The following is a 14,538-nucleotide window of genomic DNA, read 5'->3' as shown; positions in this document are numbered from 1 at the left end:
CTGCAAATATCTTCACCGCTATTTCACACTGCGCGGGACAACAGCCATACCTCACAACAAGCGTCCGTTGAGCCGCTCCACAATCAACATGGTTATACGTCTTCCTAGTAACCTACAAAACTATCCAAAGCTAATAATGTAAATATGAAATACAACTACTTTTTGTGCTACAATCTACATAAAATAATTATTTCAAAATGGTAACGTTAAAACAAAGACCTATGGTATTTTTTTCTTTTGTTGATGTGTTTGGGCGGGTACACAATTTATGGTCCAGGAAAAAGACCATCCGCTCATTCGCTGGTGGGTGATGGCCGTAAACACTGCTGCACGCATCCATCATCACACTGTCTCCCTGACCTTACCTAGTCTTTGCTGCCTGGTGCGTACTGAGAGGAAGGCAGTAGCATGTCCCCCATTACCGCAACTCAAAGGTGGCCGCCTACCCATCCCCATTGATAAACTTACCATAGTGGAGGAATGCTTTCGAGGAACATTCTAATATCAATTAACCTCATGTGGTTCCGGCTTAAACCAATACCTAATCTGTGGGGTTCCATTTCAGGTGATAAATGAAATATATTCAACACAGCTGCGGTAAGATGAAATTCGTTAAGAATTTGTCAACAAATTAAAACAAAGTTTAGTAAGCACTTGAATCAGGCAATATTACCGTTTAAGAAAAAGGACTCTCCATAATGCCATAGCTCTTGCGATAAATGTAGTCACTAAATAAGCCTAGCCAAGTTAGGCTTATTATTCACAAGGCGCAGAATCCAGATATATATATATATATATATATATATATATATATATATATATATATATATATATATATATATATAACCACAATTTTTCGAAGCGTCAGTACAAGGTGACAACATATTTGGATGGCAGTGGTGGATGAAACGTCAGTTCAACGTCAGATTAGGTTTCATTTTTACTAGCTGTGCTATGTGAAATCAAACAAGTATACCAAATTGGGCCTCATTCCCTATCTTAACAGGACATGAGCGGGGATGAGGGGAAATAAGCTAGGTAGGGGACATCTCACCGTACAAGGGACGTGTAAAAAGCGGTTGTAAAATTAAAGTGGATTACCTATATGTTGCCCTCTTATCTTTTTTGTTAGGTTGGGCTAGGGTGTAACCCTTAAACAGAAAAAAAAAGGAGGGGGGTGGATTCACAGTGATTCCTTCAAAGTTTCACCAGAGTCGCTCTTCACTTACACGCTGTGGAGACCAGCAGCAGAGGTTAAATAATGGCAAGCGTTACGCCAGCCTAAAAAATTACGAGAACATTAATAAATCACTCTTATGAGAAATACCATTACAGTATAGAGGGCGGAAATGGGTGTGCTATAAGGGTGGAAGGGAACTTCGACGCCAAAAAGGAAAAAATAACCAACATCCGCCTCAAGATAAGGAACATGTCTCCACTTCCCGCCATTACAACTGAAGAACGATTCCCAAAGTGCTTACAGAAAGTAGGTTATACAAACTTCGATAAAATCACGGAAATTACTGAAATGAAACAATACTTGGATTTAGCTGCTACAGTTAGTTCTTAATATTTACATTAACAAAAAATGTAATCTTCACACTACTCGCTCTGCCAATATTAATCGATTGGCAACTAACTATATCAAAAAAAAAGCATTTACAGATGATCACCAACGTGCTTTCTCAAGACTTAACACGTCATCAGTCACCCGTACAAGATATGAACAATAATGTTAAAAAAGCCACCGGTGTGTCTTAAGTAACCTATCCACTTGCCTTCCCCCACTCCTAAAAAAAAAAGGGGGGGGGGGGTCACTACAGGCTGGGAATTCGTTGGATATTGGTTTGGAAATATGTTCAAGATTGAGGTGGCGAAGAGGGCGTCGCGTCGTCGATTCAATAATCGGAATGTCTAGAACCTGGCGATGTTCTCACCACTGACGGTACTTCGTAAAGTTATGCCATTCACCCCTATGTGCTACTCACTGACAAAGATATGGAACAGTACCGACTGACGCAGCCATTAAACAAAGTGGATAATGAACATCAGAGGGTTTCCTCGATTTATTCACCCCTATAATATTACAAAAGAAACTCAGAAGCAATAAGCTAGCCTCAACAGGTCCAATAAGCTTGCCTTAGTACTGACTAAAGAAACATTCAGCTCAAACATTATGGCTGTATGTGTGTGTGTGTGTGTGTGTGTGTGTGTGTCGGGGAAACACGAGGATAGACGGATCCCCTTACATCAGTATTACGAAGCAAGGGGAACTACAGTTCCTTGTAGGCCATTATTCCACAACCGACACTATGTAACGAAAAGTGTCATGCCCACATTCCTTTACCCTTTGTATGCTCTTGTTCAATATATCAAAATATCAAGTGACAATATGGCAGAATAACATGTGAAACATGGCCAATAACTTAATGTTCAATTAATGGCATACACCCATACCGTTGTTCATAACTGAATCACAGATGTAAAATATCTAAATAGGATTCTATGACAACTACCACTAAACACATATGGGTGTTCAACATTCTTGGTTGGGAAGAAGAGGAGGAGGAGGAAGTAGTAGTAGAAGCCCCCCCCCCCCCCCCCCAAAAAAAAAAAAAAGACAACTGAGGTAGGTGGTCAGCGGTCTCCCGTCATTCCTGGGAAATCCGGTGCAAGAAGATAGCTCAGGGTTGTTCCGCTGAGCGCGTCCAGCTGGAACCACTCCCAAGGTGGTGATGTAAGGTGGGCCATGCAGGTCAACGTCCAATACAAAGCTTAAGCCATCCTCTTCACCAAGGCACGAATTCCTTATTTTCTATACGCAGAACAACTCTCACCGTCTGAACGTGTAGCTGCAACTCATTTTCACTTCCATCCATATCTTGTTTCATCATCATCGTTACAACAAACATCTTCATCCTACACGCTAGAGAACTTTCGAGATCCACATCACAAACAAACTTATTAAACTATGTCCCCGTCTAATCATGATCTTTCTCATCCCTCATTTCCCGTCCTCACTTTACCTATCAGCAGGTGGTGTGGCTCTCCAAGTTCAGTCCCGAACAAGGTGCCATATTGTTCCTTGATCAGTAAAGGCGGCTGGTGATGGATATGGCTCCAAAAGGCTTGTGTTACCACCACACCGCATCGTGGATTGTGTGGCATAATTCGTAAAAAAAAATGTCCATCCAAGAGTCCACATTGTTCCTGTAATTGCAACATTCGGAAGGCTTTCTCCCTACACACTAGAAGACTTAACGTATTATAATAATTACGAATTCAAATGCAGGAAGACAATTTCAATTTCTTTTTTTCCGTTAGAGGCTCCAGTCACGGACTAAAGTCCTCATCAAGGACGGGTCTTCAAATGAAATGTAGAGAAGTTAATGAAAATGGAAAAGAAGACAAGGTAAACTACGAATTTTGGAGGAAGTGTAAACCCTAGACCAAAAAAAGTCATAGTAAGGGAAGACGAAAGGGAGAGTTCCAAAACTTCAAGGTGCATAGAAAGAAACGGCCATCAAAACGGCCCACTCTTAAGCACACAATAATCATGTGACGCAGCAGATTGCCGAGTATTGTGCGGACTAGCAAGTGGTGAGGGCACACAAGTAACCAGCTCTAGGGAGCAAAACCAAAGACATACCTAGTGAAGAGGGAAAATGAACCAACAGTGAGGCGTAGGGCGAGCGGGTCAAGTTTGGAAGCTAGCCTGGGGGTTCAATAACTGGAAATGATGCCCTTTTGGGGATGGGATGTACCATCGCATGCTTTCAAGAAAAGAATGTTTCTGGTTCTTAAACGGAACAGATGAGCAAGGACAGGTGCAACTTCAGAGGAAAACTTCTTCATTAACTTACCGTCAGAATGTTGAAGTGAAGGATATGTATAGTGACAGAAATTGAGATGCTCTCAGCCAAAGACCGGAAAATCCATCAGCAGATGGATAACGTGCTTGCAATGATTACGGGCTGAACAGGAGTTGGAGGAAGGAGTTTTTCCGACCCTGATATGCCTGAATGGCCTCAGAAAAGGAACGGCTGAGCAAAGGATTGGAAGAGGTCGTCCTGGAGGAAGCCAAGGTAAATGTTTGCATTCCCGCAAAAAGTAACGTCTCTGTCATGCGTTTGGCGGAGACAGAAACCTCAGCACAGAAATCTAAACAAGGAAAGTTAAGGAAAGAATTTCCATAAGTCATTCCAATCAGCTTTGTTGCGGTGTCAATATTTATGTTTAGAAGGGGCTGCTGGAGGGACAGGAGGTTGCCAAATGGGCGCTGTCCTGTAAGCATCAACACTTGGAAACAATTATCCTAGACTACAGACACAACCAGTCTCGTCGACTCTGTGACCACCTTTGCTGGGTTGTACTCCTCTTTCAGGAATCATCGACCTTTTGACCATATCTCGCTATTTCATATGATGAAGCTGGACGGTGGTAGTGAAACGTACAAATGCAAACAAATGACACAGCGCTCATGCTGCATCTGCTACAGGTCAAAGCCACGAAAGGAAAACGTAAAGAGCGCCTTCTTGGGAGCATAGGGAATGCCCGTATAATCTGTTAAACCTGAGTTCGACATAACTAGCGCCAAACGCAAACTTTGCCACCATATAATCTTAAAACATCCGCACGTACATTCCAGAGTGGGGTAGCTCCCAATGTTCAGCAGTGAGTGTGGTGTGGCGTGGTGGTGACACAGCACCCATCTTGTGCCAATATCTCTTCTACCTGAGGCAGTCCTGCCCACCACACCACGGGGCCCACCCAAAACGCGCGCCAATATCCTATCAAAAGATCCGTCAGATCAATATTCACTGCAGGAAGGGTCGCATCCCATCATAGGGACTCGTGTGACGTCACTAGCCACTTCCAGCCAAGTGAACCCTCGCTATAATGGCCAAAATACTGGGCACCACGACAACAAAGCAACCAACATACCCTTCTGCTGGTGGAGCAGAGGTTCGCATAAACACTTCTACCCTGACATGCGGTGCTGTAACTGCCAATATATATATATATATATATATATATATATATATATATATTATCCCTGGGGATAGGGGATTAAGAAAACTTCCCACGTATTCCCTGCGTGTCGTAGAAGGCGACTAAAAGGGAAGGGAGCGGAGGGCTGGAAATCCTCCCCTCTCTCTTTTTTTTTTTTTTTTTTTTTAATTTTCCAAAAGAAGGAACAGAGGGGGCCAGGTGAGGATATTCCAAAAAAGGCCCAGTCCTCTGTTCTTAACGCTACCTCGCTAACGCGGGAAACGGCGAATAGTTTGAAATATATATATATGGTGACTGAGTTTGGTAAAGTGTGTGGAAGAAGAAAGTTAAGAGTAAATGTGAATAAGAGCAAGGTTATTAGGTACAGTAGGGTTGAGGGTCAAGTCAATTGGGAGGTGAGTTTGAATGGAGAAAAACTGGAGGAAGTGAAGTGTTTTAGATATCTGGGAGTGGATCTGGCAGCGGATGGAACCATGGAAGCGGAAGTGGATCATAGGGTGGGGGAGGGGGCGAAAATTCTGGGGGCCTTGAAGAATGTGTGGAAGTCGAGAACATTATCTCGGAAAGCAAAAATGGGTATGTTTGAAGGAATAGTGGTTCCAACAATGTTGTATGGTTGCGAGGCGTGGGCTATGGATAGAGTTGTGCGCAGGAGGATGGATGTGCTGGAAATGAGATGTTTGAGGACAATGTGTGGTGTGAGGTGGTTTGATCGAGTGAGTAACGTAAGGGTAAGAGAGATGTGTGGAAATAAAAAGAGCGTGGTTGAGAGAGCAGAAGAGGGTGTTTTGAAGTGGTTTGGGCACATGGAGAGAATGAGTGAGGAAAGATTGACCAAGAGGATATATGTGTCGGAGGTGGAGGGAACGAGGAGAAGAGGGAGACCGAATTGGAGGTGGAAAGATGGAGTGAAAAAGATTTTGTGTGATCGGGGCCTGAACATGCAGGAGGGTGAAAGGAGGGCAAGGAATAGAGTGAATTGGAGCGATGTGGTATACCGAGGTTGACGTGCTGTCAGTGGATTGAATCAGGGCATGTGAAGCGTCTGGGGTAAACCATGGAAAGCTGTGTAGGTATGTATATTTGCGTGTGTGGACGTATGTATATACATGTGTATGGGGGGGGGGGGGGGGGGGGGTTGGGCCATTTCTTTCGCCTGTTTCCTTGCGCTACCTCGCAAACGCGGGAGACAGCGACAAAGTATAATAAAAAAAAAAATAAAAAATTTATATATATATATATATATATATATATATATATTTTCGCACACATGAGGGTGGAGGGGGTTGTTATTCCATGTGTGGCGAGGTGGCGATGGGAACAAACAAAGGCAGACAGTATGAATTATGTACATGTGTATATATGTATATGTCTGTGTGTCAATGTGTACATTGACATGTATAGGTATGTATATTGTGCGTGTGTGGACATGTATGTATATACATGTGTATTTGGGCGGGTTGGGCCATTCTTTCGTCTGTTTCCTTGCGCTACCTCGCTAACGCGGGAGACAGCGACAAAGCAAAATAAATAAATAAATAATATAAATATATATATATATATATACATATATATATATATATATATATATATATATATTGCTTTGTCGCTGTCTCCCGCGTTTGCGAGGTAGCGCAAGGAAACAGACGAAAAAAGAAATGGCCCAACCCACCCCCATACACATGTATATACATACACGTCCACACACGCAAATATACATACCTACACAGCTTTCCATGGTTTACCCCAGACGCTTCATATGCCCTGAATTCAATCCACTGACAGCACTCCATCTTTCCACCTCCAATCTGGTCTCCCACTTCTCGTTCCCTCCACCTCCGACACATATATCCTCTTGGTCAATCTTTCCTCACTCATTCTCTCCATGTGCCCAAACCATTTCAAAACACCCTCTTCTGCTCTTTCAACCACGCTCTTTTTATTTCAACACATCTCTCTTACCCTTACGTTACTTACTCGATCAAACCACCTCACACCACACATTGTCCTCAAACACCTCATTTCCAGCACATCCATCCTCCTGCGCACAACTCTATCCATAGCCCACGCCTCGCAACCATACAACATTGTTGGAACCACTATTCCTTCAAACATACCCATTTTTGCTTTCCGAGATAATGTTCTCGACTTCCACACATTCTTCAAGGGTCCCAGGATTTTTGCCCCCTCCCCCACCCTATGATCCACTTCCGCTTCCATGGTTCCATCCGCTGCCAGATCCACTCCCAGATATCTAAAACACTTTACTTCCTCCAGTTTTTCTCCATTCAAACTTACCTCCCAATTGACTTGACCCTCAACCCTACTGTACCTAATAACCTTGCTCTTATTCATATTTACGCTTAACTTTCTTCTTTCACACACTTTACCAAACTCAGTCACCAACTTCTGCAGTTTCTCACATGAATCAGCCACCAGCGCTGTATCATCAGCGAACAACAACTGACTAACTCACAAGCTCTCTCATCCCCAACAGACTTCATACTTGCCCCTCTTTCCAAAACTCTTGCATTCACCTCCCTAACAACCCCATCCATAAACAAATTAAACAACCATGGAGACATCACACACCCCTGCCGCAAACCTACATTCACTGAGAACCAATCACTTTCCTCTCTTCCTACACCTACACATGCCCCACATCCTCGATAAAAACTTTTCACTGCTTCTAACAACTTGCCTCCCACACCATATATTCTTAATACCTTCCACAGAGCATCTCTATCAACTCTATCATATGCCTTCTCCAGATCCATAAATGCTACATACAAATCCATTTGCTTTTCTAAGTATTTCTCACATACATTCTTCAAAGCAAACACCTGATCGACACTTCTGAAACCACACTGCTCTTCCCCAATCTGATGCTCTGTACATGCCTTCACCCTCTCGATCAATACCCTCCCATATAATTTACCAGGAATACTCAACAAACTTATACCTCTGTAATTTGAGCACTCACTCTTATCCCCTTTGCCTTTGTACAATGGCACTATGCACGCATTCCGCCAATCCTCAGGCACCTCACCATGAGTTATACATACATTAAATAACCTTACCAACTAGTAAATAATACAGTCACCCCCTTTTTTAATAAATTCCACTGCAATACCATCCAAACCTGCTGCCTTGCCGGCTTTCATCTTTCGCAAAGCTTTTACTACCTCTTCTCTGTTTACCAAATCATTTTCCCTAACCCTCTCACTTTGCACACCACCTCGACCAAAACACCCTATATCTGCCACTCTATCATCAAACACATTCAACAAACCTTCAAAATACTCACTCCATTTCCTCCTCACATCACCACTACTTGTTATCACCTCCCCATTTGCGCCCTTCACTGAAGTTCCAATTTGCTCCCTTGTCTTACGCACTTTATTTACCTCCTTCCAGAACATCTTTTTATTCTCTCTAAAATTTAATGATACTCTCTCACCCCAACTCTCATTTGTCCTCTTTTTCACCTCTTGCACCTTTCTCTTGACCTCCTGTCTCTTTCTTTTATACATCTCCCACTCAATTGCATTTTTTCCCTGCAAAAATCGTCCAAATGCCTCTCTCTTCTCTTTCACTAATAATCTTACTTCTTCATCCCACCACTCACTACCCTTACTAATCAACCCACCTCCCACTCTTCTCATGCCACAAGCATCTTTTGCGCATCCATCACTGATTCCTAAATACATCCCATTCCTCCCCAACTCCCCTTACTTCCATTGTTCTCACCTTTTTCCATTCTGTACTCAGTCTCTCCTGGTACTTCCTCACACAAGTCTCCTTCCCAAGCTCACTTACTCTCACCACCCTCTTCACCCTAACATTCACTCTTCTTTTCTGAAAACCCATACAAATCTTCACCTTAGCCTCCACAAGATAATGATCAGACATCCCTCCAGTTGCACCTCTCAGCACATTAATATCCAAAAGTCTCTCTCTCGCGCGCCTGTCAATTAACACGTAATCCAATAACGCTCTCTGGCCATCTCTCCTACTTACATACGTATACTTATGTATATCTCGCTTTTTAAAGCAGGCATTCCCAATCTCCAGTCCTTTTTCAGCACATAAATCTACAAGCTCTTCACCATTTCCATTTACAACACTGAACACCCCATGTATACCAATTATTCCCTCAACTGCCACATTACTCACCTTTGCATTCAAATCACCCATCACTATAACCCGGTCTCGTGCATCAAAACCACTAACACACTCATTCAGCTGCTCCCAAAACACTTGCCTCTCGTGATCTTTCTTCTCATGCCCAGGTGCATATGCACCAATAATCACCCACCTCTCTCCATCAACTTTCAGTTTTACCCATATTAATCGAGAATTTACTTTCTTACATTCTATCACATACTCCCACAACTCATGATTCAGGAGTACTGCTACTCCTTCCCTTGCTCTTGTCCTCTCACTAACCCCTGACTTTACTCCCAAGACATTCCCAAACCACTCTTCCCCTTTACCCTTGAGCTTCGTTTCACTCAGAGCCAAAACATCCAGGTTCCTTTCCTCAAACATACTACCTATCTCTCCTTTTTTCACATCTTGGTTATATATATATATATATATATATATATATATATATATATATATATATATATATATATATATATATATATATATATATATCTTTTAAACTATTTGCCATTTCCCGCGTTAGCAAGGTAGCGTTAAGAACAGAGGACTGGGCCTTTTTTGGAATATCCTCACCTGGCCCCTTCTGTTCCTTCTTTTGGAAAATAAAAAAAAAAAAAAAAAAAGAGGGGAGGATTTCCAGCCCCCCGCTCCCTCCCCTTTTAGTCGCCTTCTACGACACGCAGGGAATACGTGGGAAGTATTCTTAATCCCCTATCCCCAGGGATAATATATATATATATATATATATATATATATATATATATATATATATATATATATTAACGCCTTCCCACTGAAACTAGGTAAAACAAATATACCTGCTGAAAATAAACATGTTGCACGATATGTTTAACATCTGATATATCCAGAACAAAATTGCTCGTTTATTTGCATTACAAAGCCAAAATATCCAAAAATACCTTGGTAAACATAGAGACTATGGTATAATACGCCGGTTGACGGAAAACTCCCCACCCTAAATCTATTACAATGGTTTTCCTGGTCAAGGGAAAACATCGCGAGCGCGTATTACACAACACGAGCTTCTTTGGTTGTCCCTGAAGCTTGCAACCTCTAGAGTCAGAGTTGTTTTAGGTATGGTGCCGGCTATTCTAGATAGGCTACCGGACGTTTTACGTACGAAAAAAGGTCACTTGTTTCAGGCACATGCCCACTTAGGTTCTACAGCTATTGCCTCCGTCGTAGCATTCATACTTTCCCATTTACTATATAAATAATAGAAAAAAAGGTTTCACCGTCAGATATTCGTATTCTGTAGATGGCACGGATTAAAGACCGCCAAAGTTATCAGAGGGATGCAGGCAGTCGTACATGGGACAAGTATTCACATTCTTCATTTACGCTTCTTGTGCCCTAAAGTTACCTACTTTTAATTCACTAGAGTTTCAGTGAACTCCAATCTTTCTCCACTGCATAGCTCACTAAACGTTAATCCCAAATATTTAAGTAAACTGATCTTACACTGATTTTCCTTCATAATATAAAACTATCATCTTGCTTTTATTCACATTCACTTACATCACCCTTCTCCTCCTCCTACACTCCCTCTAATTTCGAGCAACGACCCATCCATAAAGACATCAAATAACTGGGATGAAATAAAACTTCATGCAATCCCACATTTATAGCACAACCTACTCTTACATACGCACTGCCTCCTTTATAAAATACTTGAGTATTCAATGTGTCCCATGCATACATACGTTATAGAGTAAAAACTAGGCAGTTTTTTTCCTACAGGAGGATTTCCTAGAGCCATACATGCTGTACACAACATTTTCTTCAGATTTACCTTACTGCTTTTCTAGGTGCAAAAATGTAATCTTGATACCCTTCTACCTTCCTAAACTCACTTTTATTCCTAACCAAGGATTCCCTATCATTCTAACACGATCTGTCATCAACCTGTCATATACCTTACCATCTATACTAAGGGGCTTGGTTTTTTTTTGTACCTGCAATCATTCTTACTCTAAATTCCTTCATGTACTATTTTCGTTCTATCCTATACAGGCAACTTACCATTTTCCCATGCTTCCGCACACATCTACCCAATCCAATCGAGACCATCTCGCTCACTACTTTCCCATCTACACCCCCTAACTTTTCTATTCTTTCAGTTTTACGGCTGTACTTTTACTTCTTCCTTTACAGTGTCTTCCTAAAACATTCTTAATTCTCTCCTGCCTTTTATTCCAACTGCATCAACGTACACGCATCCCTCCATCATCCCAAGTTTTAAAACACTCTCCATCCCTTACAATCTTACAACTTTCTTTTTACTAACATTCTTTCCGACTTGTTTAATTGTCCTTTCACTCCCCTTAAATACCTCTCCCACTCATATTCAACGACTTTAAAAACATTATTCTACACAAATTCTTACTATATTTTCTTTCGAGATCCTCATTAACATTTCTTCGGTTGATATTATACACCATACTTGTCATTATTCTACATGGGATTTTTAGACAACACTCGCTTCTCCATTACCACTTAGTAACCTCCACCAACTAAAATATTCACTTTCATGCGGTAATTTTTCCAATGAATGATTACTATAAGTTTTACGTGACTAAGTATGCGTATTTACATCATTACGTGACAAAGTATGAGTAATAACATCAGTATGACATTATATGACTCAGTCTAAAATGCCTTCCTAAACTGAACTTTGCGACAATACCGACTGTGTTTCGGCAATCCGTCGTGAAATTTCGTGTACTCATGTTTGACCAATGACAAGCCTGTCCAATCTTCGGCTGTGCTTTGTTAAAAAAGGGGACTCTTCACTTTTACGCTTTTGTACTTCTGTTTTGACTGCTGCATGATGAGCAACAGTCGATGATGGGAAAGGACATGTAGCTACCTATCCAATGTCGCTCCACAAAGTGTCATTACTGACGGCGCCTTACGAACAGCTTCTCCTAATACCGCCTTCCTCATCTGACCTTCCTGCCTCTTATATAGCCAGGGCATGGCCGCGGAACGGCAGTCAGACAAGTGTACCACTCAAGTCCCTGAAGTCTTGGCGTCCTTAAGGCGCTTCCTCCGTCTGTGCAAGTCCCGGCGTGATTCCTGACGTTTCATCTTCCTAACAGGTCTTCAAGTGGTACCTCACCTCCAACGTCCATCTTCAGCATCGAGGATTTAGTGCCAAGACTGTTATTTCTCAACCTGCCTTGACTGATCTCTTCTCCACATTAATCCTGCACCTCCGGTAGCTCACTGACCCTGGGCTTATGTACTTTAACCTACAAAGCACTGTAGTTCTTGTAAACATGTTTCCATGTCCCTTTCTAAGTTACACCACTCCAATATCCAATAAGAACATCTGCTTAAGACGCATTCAATTCCCATCTCGAACTCGGTTCAGATTTTGATAGCGTGTAGCATTAACATCTAAGGAAATTTAACAGTCATCCCTGTAAAATGCCTTAAGACCAATGTGACGTATATACAAACAAGTCCCGTGCTCGCGATCGCAAAGTTTTTATTTCGAGAAGCAACTTATTGATCTGAAAAAATCTTCAAAAGCCGATTTACATATGCCCGTCTTGGTTGTATCAGAATAAAAATCAGGACAGATGGCCAGAAAATGTATCCTCCTCAGGCAACAGAAAACTGAGAAGGCGCTGGTGGGGTTGAAGACAAAACAAACCTACACACACAGATCCAGCCCGTTACCATGCAACGGTGAAATACCAACTAAGAGCAACGTGCTTTATAATTAGACGTTAAAAACAAGTAACGTATTAACTGGATTTTCGTTTGGCCCACAAACTGTATTCTACTAATAAATATTATGTACATTTTGGGTCACATGAGGTAACTCTTGATAAACAACTTACAGGTGTGTTAAAATGAGGTTGGCGGGGTGGCATTACATCTTGCTGCCCTTGATTTCATTACTGGGAGAGTTTGATTTCTGTTCCAGTTTTCATTCATTTTCCCCACAACTCTTGTGATTTCAGAAATTGGATACTGAGAACCTCATTATTAGGTGTTGTCAGGTTCCGTCGGGCTGAATCGTTTTTGTAGCCCACAAGAAACAGCTATCCAGTTTTGAGACTGAGCCCCCAACCCCCCCGCTCCAAATCGTTACAAAGCACCTCACAAGTAGACTCCATGAGAGTGCCTCGCTAACCGGATGTGGTCTGCTTGTCAATTAAATCTCAGAAATTAATAAACAAATAAGCTATGTATGATAAATTACAGCAAAAATAACTGATGCAACACGAATAATTTAAATTCTGGTAGAGCGTGCACGTCTGTCAGTCGGGCTCGTGTTGGACCCGAGCGATACGATCAAATGTTCTGGCGGCGAGCGGCAAGGATGCTGATCCAGTGTTTACATTGGAATCGACAAGCCGCCCCATCACCTACAACCATCCCTACCACAAGCCGCCCCATCACCTACAACCATCCCTACCACAAGCCGCCCCATCACCTACAACCATCCCTACCACAAGCCGCCCCATCACCTACAACCATCCCTACCACAAGCCGCCCCATCACCTACAACCATCCCTACCACAGTTACACTGTCCTTAGAAATCAACCACGTCAACACGACCATCTCAACTTCTACCTTACACCTAAACAATTGTCATCAGTACCAGCCAGCATCGTCCTTTCCTTAACCATCGTTATCTCTCAAGTGGAGCTTCAGACTTGTGCAAGAAGTTTTCACCTATCCCTGAATACAGAAAATACCCCCCCCCCCCACCCAGTGAGTTATACCATTGCAAATATGAACGTCTGCGACAATCCACTGCAACCTGATCAGCGGGCAGGGCTGGACTACGGAACAACTGGCCACTCGTATGCAGAGGTGCGAGTACTTACTCAACATGGAACTACAGACACTAATCAGCGCTAGATTACTAGGGTCACATTTACGTTTCTACTCCACTAGAGAAGGCTTTCGCCTACAAATACAACATTGACATAAATGGCTGCGCACATAGCACCAAAGCGTACATCATATGCTATGGACGGTTAGCATAACCCGCGAAAGGCGATGGACCCGTTAGTTACCGAAAACGTCAAGCAGCATCCTGACTTACGGCTTTGTTGTCTTACGAAAAAAAGTGTCGACTATATCAGATCCAGGGGCACGTCACCATGTTTCCTTATCAGGGTGAACAATGATGTTACCTACGAGTTTTACCTACGACTACGTATACTTATGTACTTACACAAACCTAGCTTTTGCGAAGGTGTTGAAATGAACCAATCAGAGCAAAGATTTGTTCTCATGGTCATCCCGTCTCACGTGGTTATCACAGGTTAGTTCTGAATTATCTTACATGTTTCAGCTTGATATAGGTA

The 14,538-nt window shown here is 42.3% G+C and overlaps 1 protein-coding gene across 40 annotated transcripts in view; it reads right to left on the bottom strand.

The window, feature by feature from the left end:
* The window catches only part of heph (polypyrimidine tract-binding protein 1 heph), a 503,533-nt gene that overhangs the window by 55,828 nt on the left and 433,167 nt on the right, over positions 1-14,538 (bottom strand). The gene's annotated exons all lie outside the window — the stretch shown is intronic.

This window comes from Panulirus ornatus, chromosome 3 (assembly GCF_036320965.1).
Source record: "Panulirus ornatus isolate Po-2019 chromosome 3, ASM3632096v1, whole genome shotgun sequence".
NCBI lineage: Eukaryota > Metazoa > Arthropoda > Malacostraca > Decapoda > Palinuridae > Panulirus > Panulirus ornatus.
Note: the sequence above shows the minus strand (reverse complement) of the source record. Positions and strands in the feature narration are given on the sequence as shown.